General features: G+C 36.8%; 1 long non-coding RNA gene across 1 annotated transcript; it reads right to left on the bottom strand.

Moving 5' to 3' along the window:
* Positions 1–6,893: 6,893 nt before the first annotated feature.
* On the bottom strand, positions 6,894–7,481 carry LOC135203271 (uncharacterized). The gene is made up of 2 exons (XR_010311891.1): positions 7,425–7,481; positions 6,894–7,080 (listed from the first exon to the last, which is right to left on the bottom strand). It is a non-coding gene; the product is annotated as an uncharacterized LOC135203271 (long non-coding RNA).
* Between the last annotated feature and the right edge of the window lie 4,630 nt (positions 7,482–12,111).

Genomic DNA, 12,111 nt, shown 5'->3' on the forward strand with positions numbered 1-12,111 from the left:
CTTGTCCTATATATTGCCAGTGTACAGACCGCTTTTCACACACAACACAATTCCAGACAGTTTTCCTAGGCACCAGGTGAAATGGCCAATTTCAGACGGCCCTGAATGTATACGCTTTTAACGCAACAGGAGTGTCGTCTGGACGCGGCAAAACGTTCCCTTGAAGATCCTTCTGTGTTCGCCTCAACCTACGCCAAGCAAAGATGTTAACGGCGATAATCAACATTGCCGTAACGCCAAACACGGCTAGCAGCACGTAGTAACGAAGATTTTCTCCTCCTGCATAAGTCGGTAACGCGTGGTCCATCTCAGCCAGTTGCGTCAAACGATGAGCCACCCGCGCGTTGTATGGGAGAGGTAGTGATGGGATAATTGTAGTCGCTCAGGTGGAGTTCGCGAAGAAAGACCTCTCACGTATTATAGTGTGGATCCCTCTGACCGTGTAGTTTGTAGATGTCCCTGTACAGCCATCAGCTGCTACAAAGACTTGGGAATGGGCGGTGGTCCCGTCAGGGCATGACACTTGAAAACCATCTTTGTCGTATTGGATCCAGGAGCCGTTGTTCATTCTGTAATTGAACTTATTGCTGTAAAAGGGATAAAGTTTCTTCAGACAACCTTCGCGTGTATGGGAGAGAGAACCGTTTAGCACTATGCCTAACTCACATGAATCCATTGATATAGGATGAAATTCAAAAGAGTCAGCTGTACAAACTTTATTATTCATGGCTTCTGAACAGAGTGAATTTATCTAAGTCGTTAATGACTGTATATGATTCCTTATCAGAGGAAATCAATACCTGTCCCGTCAAATTGGATATTACTGGACTTGAGTTATTCGTCATGAAAGTTGGAAACGGTGCTATTTTGTATGATTGCCAAGCATAGGAAGAATCAAAGGGGATAGTGATCATAATCCTATAATTTTCAACGCTTACTGATATTAGGCTATAATAAAACTCTATTTTATGGGCGTCTAATAAAGGAATATACCTAGTTTCTCCCAACCCGTCCGTTCTCCAAAGTTAAAGTCAGATCTTTAATAGGCATAAGGTGTGGAGATAAACACACCCCTTTGTTGCTAACGTAATAGCTTCTACATAGTCCTTTGATTTCTCAATAAAATGTGATATTATGATACGGATATGATCTATTTTCGAACTATAATAAGCTAACATAGCCAGCAAGTGTTGAACTTCCATAATCTGATCGATATTACTAGAATGTTCGTTCACCAAACTCATTATTTGATTGATTGAGGATAACTGGCTGCGCAGTTCGGACAAAGCTAATTCGGTTTTGTGTTGCAAAAACTCAATTCTTTTATTTTGATTATTTATCTTAAGGCAATTTGAAATTCCTAAGCCTAAACTTGCAACAGATCCCAAGATGTTTAGTCCAGCAAAAATAAGCGGGTTGCGACGTTCGAGAGTATTGTGCCGCACAGACTACATCAGCAAGTCCCGAGCAAGTTCCTCTGCCTCAGCGGTTTTATTTTGCAAGTCGTAAGATAACATTTCCGCGACGCTTAGGGTTTGAGCTAGCGAAATCTCTGAGGTAGCATGAAAATTAACGTTGGTGCTTTTCCCTTAACGAAACAGCAAACCTCAACAGGCCATTCTTTGGTTAAGGACGTCATCCTCAGGCAAAAAATATCGCTGCATGTCCACTTCTATGACTATATTACTCGCTGTAATGAAAATGTCTTCTGTTCTTTCGATAATAGTGCCATGATTAAATTCTAATTCTTTCGTTTTAGCGCCCTTCCCAATGACAAAGATGTCTGAACGAACAATATCACTCCTAACAATAACAGATTCATTTTGGAAACCTGTAATGAGTAAAATATATCTAATAACTCATGTTAAAGAATATGTTTACATAGAAATATGAATATATATAAATATATATATATATATATATATATATATATATATATATATATATATATATATATATATATATATATATATATATATCATATATATATAAATATTATACAAGTTTCATAAATACAACCATTTTTCCCTCACTCCATCTACCCTTCTTTAGTTTCTGATATGTGCCAATGGAATGATTCTCATATCAGTGGGTTGGGATACGTTTTGAACCCTAAATCTATTGGCCGTTAATGTTTCTAAAATGTTAAACGGGCCTTCAAACTTAGGTGTCAGTTTGTAGTTTAAACCTTTACGTACGTATACTTGTATGTATACCTTATCGCCCACGGCATTTGTTCTAGTTGGCTTAGCTATTTTATCATGATTTCTTTTCATTATAATTTGTGCTTCTTTTAGATTCTTACGAAGTATATTATATCGACTTATGCTTGCATCCATAACATCCTTTGATAAATTTGATAAATTGGTTGTAGGCGTTAATACATGGAAAGGTGTTCTAGCTGGGATACCGTACAGTGCCTCGTGCGGTGACATTTTAATAGATACATGATATGAGTGATTAACAGTGCTTAGTACCGCAGGTATGGCAATGTCCCAGTTGGGGTCCGTCCCCCCTAAGCTGACCCTTAAAATGTTCAAAACCTTACGATTTCCCCTTTCAACTAGCCCATTAGACTCTGGGTGATAGATCATGGTATTGATTTTCTTTATGCAAAGGAATTCACGTAAACAAAAGCAAACCGGAGTTAAGGAAATGATTATTGAATTTTCCGCCAGAGTCTGAGATAATGATGTGTGGAATTCCATGTTTACAAATGTAGCACTCGTAAAACTTCCTAGCGCACTCGACTGCGGTTTTTGTTTTGAGCGCTATCAGTTCTGTATATCGAGTCAAGGCATTTATGATTACTAGGAGGTGCTTATTTCCTCTGTCTGACTCGTAAAATCCTGTTAATAAATCTAAGTGTACTCTTTCAAAGGGTTGATTTGGCACGGGGTAAGCCCCTAGGCTGACAGGTGTCTTCGTGTGCCCTTTGTATTCTTGACAAGTGCGACAATTTGCTATGTGGTTTTTTATATCTGTAAGCATCGTATGCCAATAAAATAAGGTTTTAGCTTTCTGTGACATTAGGGAATAACCCGGGTGTCCATGCAGTGGAATTTTCATGCAACCATTTTAAGAACAGTGGGTATGGATGTGAGATAGGTACCACCACCTGGTTGTTATTCAACTGTGGTGTGTTGCGGGTTTTCCTCGTCACGGATCTACATAGGATATTATCTTTGATGATATAATTCTGCTGCTTATACTTTATGTATTCCTTTTCCTTCGGATTTCCGTTTAACGCAATGATGATTTTTGCTATTTGTTGATCTTTTCTTTGTTCCGTCTGTAATAGTTCAGCACTCCAGCCCAGATCTTCCTGTTCAGATATAGTTTTAAACAATGGGCGTGGAGGTTGAGATATCCATTAATTCAGCTAATGGCTCTGTTACAAGATGACGAGGGGTTGCGTGATAATGCTCAGCAATGATATTTACTTTCCCAGTAAATACCCGATCCTCGCGCCAAAGTCCTGGATGATCATATGCCACCGAGTTCGCTTAGGGCTGTGACTAAAGCCTTTAAAGAAGTCGGTTAGGGGCTTATGATCAGTGAGAACCTTGACGGGATAACCGTATATTATGAACTTAAAATGCACTAGTGAAATACAATAGCGAGCCCTTCCTTGTCTATTATTGCATATTTTTACTTTTCCCCCCCCCGGAATGGTCTTCAGCTTTTTACGTGAAAATTAAAAAGCTATAGGGAAAAACTGTTTATCATATTGTTGAAGCAATACGCCACCTACTCCTAGGTCTGAGGCGTCTGTTGCAATAAAGAATTCCTTACCGAAGTCAGGAAATTTCAAGATAGGGAGAACTAACCACCAGTTCCAATCCTTTCAAAAATGGTATCAAACGCCTGTTGATGTTTTTCAGACCATATGAAATCTACGCCCTTCTTTATAAGATCGGTTAGGGGAGCGGCTATGATTGAGTAGTTACGTATAAAGCGGCGATAATAGCCACTACATCCTAGAAATTGCTGTATTCCCTTGACGTTAGTAGGTATCGGAAAGTTACGGATAGCCGATACCTTATCATGGACTACTTTAAGACCTTGACTAGACACCGTGAAACCTAAATAGACTAGTTCTGTTTAAAAAAATTCACACTTAATTATCTTTACCCTTAGGTTATGCTGCCTTAGTCTTTGTAGCACTAACTCTAATTTACGTAAAATTAAAAGAGAACCGCGTAACTAATGTAGTTATTGGAACGTATAGCACGTGCCAAATATCTCAGTAGGTTATTTTTTTCAGTACTTCAGTGCAAATGGTCATATTTGCATTATGGTAAAAGACTGTCTTTGTACTTAGAGGAACTCAGGTTCCCAAGTTCCTGGCTGTCAGGTGGTTCTGAACTTCACAGCTGTAACAGAATCGTCTTTAACCTCCTCTTGGATTATATTATAATCAGCACAAACGTATTTAGTTTTGGTTGGCAAAACAACCATTACAAACTAAATGAAGATGAAAAGAACCACAGATTAGCGAACTTTTAAAAATTATTTCCAACCAATCAGCTTCATGAGTGGTCGTGACGTAATCAGCAGGCGGGCTTAGCTGTAAAGGCAGCTGGACTCTGCAGTAGTAATTGCATTAATGACAAAACAATTGTGTAATGTAAGTATATATATATATATATATATATCATATATATATATATATATATATATATATATGTGTGTGTGTGTGTGTGTGTGTGTGTGTGTGTGTGTGTTTATGCATGTATGTATGTGTATGTATGTATGTATGAATAATAGGCATAAAGTGGTATAGAGATAGAATAGCCGTCTTTCGAATGAAATATTAATTTGTTGACCACTTCCCGCGTACCAACGGTCCCGTACAGTCCCTCTTCATGAAATCGCTTCCCCTCCGCTATGTTTTTGAAATGCCGCTCCACGAAGGAACTCTTCATCGAACAGGGAAGGTGGTACGTTTAAAAATACGGCCCTTTGACAATGACACCAGTGCACAAGTGTTGCCACTTTGTGGGTAAAAATCTGTGGGAAGCACTTTGAACATTCCGTAACTATAGGAGAGCATAACTGAGCCTGTGTTCCTATCTCGATCTTTATTCTGATCATTGGAATATTTTCTTATTTGGTTAAATTATGATTAGTTTTCACGTTTTCTGGATTTGATTTCATAAGGCTAGCTATTTAATTTTTCTTTTTTATGTTTATGATTAAATTTGTACTCAAGGCCTATACGCCTATACATAATTTTTATTTTGATCATAATCCCATTTCTTAGTGATTTTTTAAAAAACAAAAAGAAAAAAAGAATGGGCCTATAGTCAATGCCTAAATAACCTAGGCAGCAAGTTACATCTATTAGGTGCACTGTTCAATATCCAAGTACAGTAATATAACAGTTTAAATAACTTACCAAAAAATTATCGCGATTAATAGTCCTACAAAATAACGCACACTAATAGCTATGTGCAATACCATTTTACACACATACTACACAGCATTACGAATATGAGGCACACACGCATTGGAAGATTTTATATTTCCACAAGTGCAAACAAATAATTATGAAGATATCTAAAAGGGCAAAGCAAAAGAAAAAAAATGAGAGAGAGGGGGGTTGGGGGAAGGTGACTTGGATCCGAACAAGTTATCAATATGCGTTGGCAGAAATAATCAGTACTAAGTATTAGAATTACAAGAATATTAGTCGTCTAAAGAATCAATATTAGTTTAAAAAAAAAAGCTGTGTGAGAATAACAACTTTTTTGCTCTTAACGTATATTGATTCTATGGACGGCGACTATTCTTTCAATTGTGGGAAGGTTGTACTGAAAATTTCGAGCCTTCTTCCGACATGATACTGAAGACTTTAGAGCATTATAACTCAGAAGACTACTTTTTGGATTCATATACTTCCAAAAATTCTAACATTAATAGGCGCTTCTTGAAACTGCTCATGTGAGTGCTTACTGGATGTGACTTTCTCGTGTAACCTCGTTTGTGGAAAAAGTATAAAGCTAGAAGGGAAAACGAAAATACCCGGTGTTTGTATGATATTTGATTATCTTCATAAGAAAATAGGTAATTCTAGGGTAAATAATAAGACCGCAATAACTTTGCGGCATACGACGGACGGCCGGACATATTCCATTCTTATGCTCACATGAATTTGGCAATGGTCTTATAATGTACCCTGAAAGTATTAAGTTGAAATATTAAATACTTATATTTTTATTAATATTTTTGTTTCAGAGGGCACCATGCCCTTAACTGAAATATTCAGTATAATTCATATATTCTGTTTAATGATTACTTTCAACTAGAATTATTGTTGCACAAATCTAAGGTAGTTTCACGACAAATCTATAACATGGCGCTGTATTTTTTTTTTTTTTTAGTCACTGGAGGCCCTGTGGTTTTCATATCCATTCAGTGCGGTGGGTCTCTATTAATTTAAAAAACAAATTGAATTGTTGTTTTCGTTGAGGGATGAAATTTCGGTATCATTGTGTGTAACGACGGCGAACCGATTCGGTAAAATAAACAAACTCTTGGCGCAATGAAGAGGGATCCTATGAAGTTTGAAGACACTGCCGACCTTAGGCATGGTAGAACCGTCTGTTTTTTTTTTTTTTTTATAATATAAAGGCTATATATAAATACGAACCCTAGCTGTAAGATAGCCAGTAAGTGTGATAATGAAGTACGAGGTTTGGTTTAGACGCCCTGGACAGGTATCTCTATTTCGCTACCTCCCCCCCGTTAAAAGATGTGGGTCAACCTCGACCCGAGCGTCTAGAAAAATTTGCCAAAAATCAGTAACTTCATTTTTGCAATACATTATAGTTTCTAAAAATTAGTTATAAGATAATACTATACTACTGAAGAGATAAATAATACCCATCTACAAATTTGATATTTATTACAAATATTTTAAAAAAATAAGTATATAACAAAAAATAATTTACAAAAATATTTATAAAAAATACAAAATAACCTATATAAGAAAATAAATTGAGGGAATCCTTCCTAAAACTACAATTTACAAGTCTCCACAGCCAGAAAAGGTGTCGGACCCATAGAGGTCAAAATCTGAAAAGAGAAAAAAAAGGTAAATTTATTTTGCCTCCAAAAACTGGCAAATTTTCACGAATTTTTTTTTGTACCTAAATGAATTAGGAAGTGGCTGATTTTTATACAGAATAAAGTCATATTATCCTAAAAAGTAATTATGTAAAAATATTTGGACAAAGATGATATTAGCTGTTATATCAGGGGCCAAATCTAAAGTTCACTTTTTACCTGCTATTTTCACCATGAAAATTTCTTATAAAAATGGCTGTAACTACTATAAGATATGGTATTTATGCATGAAAATCTACCAGAATATCACAAATTCTATAGAGAACAAGAATATATAGCGGTAAGCAACTTACCTAATTGATATATACAGTAAATGGGCCCCCACCACGACAAGTGCGACGGCCAAATTTTTGCTACCTGAAATGGAGGAATGGAATGTAATTTTTCAATGTGTTATCTAGTTACCTAATTATGCGTAGATTTGCATAAGACTATTATGGTAGATTGCTGGACGTTTCAACATTATTTTGCAATCATCAAAAAAAAAATCTGACCCATAAAACTTACTCTAATGTAAAGGTCATTTGTTGACCTCCTTGTTTTACCATGAAAATTTTCTTATAAAAAATGGCTGTTTAACTACTATAAGATATGATATTTATGCATGAAAATCTACCAGAATATCACAAATTCTATAGAGAACAAGAATATATAAGCGGCATGCAACTTACCTAATGGATATGTACAGTAAATAGGGCCCCACCCACGACAAGTGCGACGGCCAAATTTGCTACCTGAAATGGAGGAATGGAGTGAAATTTTCAATGTGTTACTTAGCTATATAATTATGCATTGATTTGCATAAAACTATTATGGTGGCTTGCTGGATGTTTGAAAATTATTTTGCAGTCATCAAAAAGAAATATTTCGAAAAGGGAATATTTTAGAATATTTGGAAATATCGACAAAAATGAAAAATAAACTATTGCAGTATTTTAGGTAAAAAATGGATGATATATATTTTGTAAAGATTAAAATTATAGCATTTATGCAAACAAGTTGTAAAAAAGTTTCATGATGTAACTTACCTACGTACGAGGCACACACTTCAGACACAAGACAGTTTGATGCTGTAGGCAGACGGGCTCCCGTTGCATCGCAAACATGCTGTGTTCGTCTTGTGGTCGTCTCTAGATGGGCAACTTCGGCAGCGAACACGCTTGCGCAGCTTGACGTGGCCAATGGCAGGAAGATGTCCCTGCTGCGTGTCAGCCAAATGAAAACGTAACTGCCATCAAAATCATCGCTTTATTCATAATTGAGCAATGACCTCATTGATTTCGGCCGTACTCAGACCTCTGCGTGGCCCTAGAAGCCATGACTGAAAAAAAAGCAAAACATTAGAAATATGCACATCGAAAAAAAAAAAAAATTAGAAATGAGCACTTGAAAAAAAAAAAAAATTAGAAATGAGCACTCGAAAAAAAATTAGAAATGAGCACTCAAAAAAAAATAGAAATGAGCACTCAAAAAAAAAAAAATTAGAAATGAGCACTCAAACGGAATCAGCACAAACATTACCCCGGGCACGTACGCGATACAACTCACCACCCTCCAACATATTCCAGTAATAAAACAAAACTATACTAGCATGAACCCTGTTCTCTTCGCAATGTTTACCATATAACTTTGCTTTAAAACACACACACACACACACACACACACACACACACACACACACAGAAAGGGGCATTCGAAAGGAAATGGATCAAATGTCAATATATGGGATCCCAGCCACTTCCAAGGTCGGTCACGCAGGTGTTTACGCACAACAAAAGAGAGAGATAGAGAGAGATGTTTACGCACAACAAAAGAGAGAGAGAGAGGGGGGGGGGGGAAGAGAGATGTTTACGCACAACAAGAGAGAGAGAGAGAGAGAGAACGAGAAGGAGAGAGAGAGAACTTTACTTACTACAGCTTTCAGAGATGAGATGGAATTATTATTATCGCGAGACGAAGAGAGAGCGCGCGCTTCACTTACTATAGCTTTCAAAGATGAGATAGATTCATTTTTAGAGAGAGAGAGGAAAGAGAGTTTGAGAAAGAGAGATAAATATGCGAAACACTAAAACAAAGGATGAGAGAGAGAGAGAGAGAGACCCACAAATATACAAAACATAAACATAAAGGATCAAAGAGGCATTAGAGAGAGAGAGAGAGAGAGAGAGAGAGAGGAGACCCAGATGAGACCCACACTATGCGAAACATAAAAAAAGATGAGAGATGAGAGAGTGAAAGAGAGACCCAGAAATATGTGAAACACTAAAACAAAGGGAGAGAGAGAGAGAGCCACGAATATACGAAACACTAATCAAAAAGGATCAAAGAGGAATGTGAGAGAGAGAGAGAGAGAGAGAGAGAGAGAGAGAGAGAGAGAGAGAGAGGGAGAGGGGGGAGGGGGGAGGGGGGGGGGGATGGCAAAAACATTAGAAATGAGCACTCGGAAAAGAAGGTAAACAGAATCTTCGCATACAATGGCCCAGAGTAGTACGCGATGAAACAACGCGCCAACCTCCAACATATTCCACATAAAAAACATAAACTATACTAGCATGAACAAAACTATACTGACATGAACAACACTACTAGCATGAACACTTTTCAATTTCAATGTGCTTCGTTTACTTTTCCTAATAATTTTGCTTTTTTCATAAAAAAAGAAAAACAAAAAAAACGGGCATTCAAAGACGCATGGATTATTGGCAATATGGCACCTCAGCCACTACCAAGGTCGCGCACACGTTTGCTACAAACAGCATACGAAGTAAAAACGTCTCCCGTACATGATTGCGCACATAGTAAAACATTTCCCAATATAAAAAAAACTATAATATTAGCTATTATGCCACAGTCATACACGTATTGGCTACGTAATAACTTTGCTCTTCGCAAAAAAACACAGAAATTAGCACTTGAATGTCACGTGACCATAAGGGCATATGTAAGTCGTAGGTAAGTGGCAGGCATTCATTTTATAGAAACATCATCCTCCGACATATTCCAACAGTACAAAATACGATTGAAATGAACAATACTCCAGTATCCGACATTTATCTAAAAAACTTTGCTTATTGCAAAAACTTCAAAAATGACACTCGAAAGAAATTAGAACTATGTTTCTGCTATGTGACATCTCTGCCGCTCCCAGATTTGCTCACGTGACCCATAAACATCCCGAAACAATTTACAATATAAAAAAAAAAAAACAAAAAAATACACTAAGTTAGCTATTATGCACACAGTCCGACATGAATTGGCTACATAAGAACTTTGCTATTCGTAAAAAAAACACAGAAATTGGCACTACAAGGTCACGTGACCTTGAGCGCATTTACGACGTGATAATGCATTCACAAAGCAGCTTCATTTTATAAAAACATCATCCTCCGACATATTCCAACAGTACATAACACGATTAGAATGAATAATACTCAATATCTGATGGTTATCTAGAAACTTTGCTTTATGCAAAAAATGCAAAAAGTGGCACTCGAAGCAAATTGGACAATATGGCGGTATGTGGCATCTCTGCCACTCGGTTTGTGGTGTGTTACTTAGATATAGGACCCAGCTAGACTTTCCAACACAACAAAGTCACATGACTCTACAGAGTGTTCATTGAGAAACTGTTATGTAATAACTTTGATTTTCGATCACTAACCTTTCTACTAAGATGTGGGTCGTCCTTGACCCTAGTGGTTCCTCAGAAAATAGGGATGCACTGAAGAGAGGGGCTGGCACGTCTGCTCACCATCAAACCTGACAGTATACTAGACCGTCTGCAGGTCGATTACACCCGCATTGGACATGGGTGATAATTTATGGGAAAAAACATGTTTTTTGAAAACACTCCTTGGTCGTGCAGGACCCACGATATTTAAGACTCTTTCATCGTATAAAGAAATAGATCTATATATCAAATTTTTAGTTTTCTGTGAAAGAAAACTAATAAGATGGCTATTTGTCTGTCCGTTCGCACCTTCTCTGTCCACCCACATATCTTAAAATACACTGAGGCTAAGAGGGCTGCAAAATCTCATGTTGATTATCAACCATCAAGTAATCAAACACACCAAATTACAGCTCTGCAGCATCAGTATTTTTTTTTTGTATTTCTGTTTAAGGTTAAAGTTAACTATGATCGTACGTCTGGCAATGCTATAGGTACTAATATTACATGCCATCACCGGGCGTGGCTGAAAGCTTCATGGGTCGCAGCTGAGAGGTTCATACAGAAAACACGATTGCGTCGAAGAAATATCGGCGCATTTTTACTTGTTTGCTTTTGCTTCAGGTCCTTTCATCGCAAAAAGAAATAGAACTATATATATATATATATATATATATAGTATATATATATATATATATATATATATATATATATATTATATATATATATATATATGTAAGTGTTTACATAATAAAAATATGGAATGTTATTCCATATATATAAAAGACTAAAACTAAAGAGGTCAACCAGATTGCTTGCAGGAATATGATCAGACTAGAGACGCTAAAGATGACGTATACAATAAAAGTAGGCTAAGATAACACATGCCGTCACCTGTAGTCATTCATTTGTTTATAAACTCTATTCCAAGCTCCTGCTTGAGACAAACACCGGGACCTATAATTCAAACGGCCTACGTGATCTGTAGTGTGTCTCATTATGATCTATGTTCGTATGTAACTATGTCATCTGATTGTATGTTCATATGTTCGAGCTACTGTCTGTTCCTTTATGACTGGTAAAGGAGATGGTAGTAGAGGCAGAACAGAGTTAGCTATCGTCATTAGAAGACTTGTATCTCTTTACCTAAGCTTTATCATGTAGAGAGAATAGAATTAGCCATCATCATTGGCAGAAGCGATCAAGCTATCGTTATTAGAAGACTTGTACAATCATACCTGATCTTCACCATGTAAACTAAGAAGAATATATATATTTTTATACTTCGTGTTTTCTACAAGAACCTCCTC

The sequence above is a fragment of the Macrobrachium nipponense genome, chromosome 36 (genome assembly GCF_015104395.2).
Source record: "Macrobrachium nipponense isolate FS-2020 chromosome 36, ASM1510439v2, whole genome shotgun sequence".
Classification (NCBI taxonomy): Eukaryota; Metazoa; Arthropoda; class Malacostraca; order Decapoda; family Palaemonidae; genus Macrobrachium; species Macrobrachium nipponense.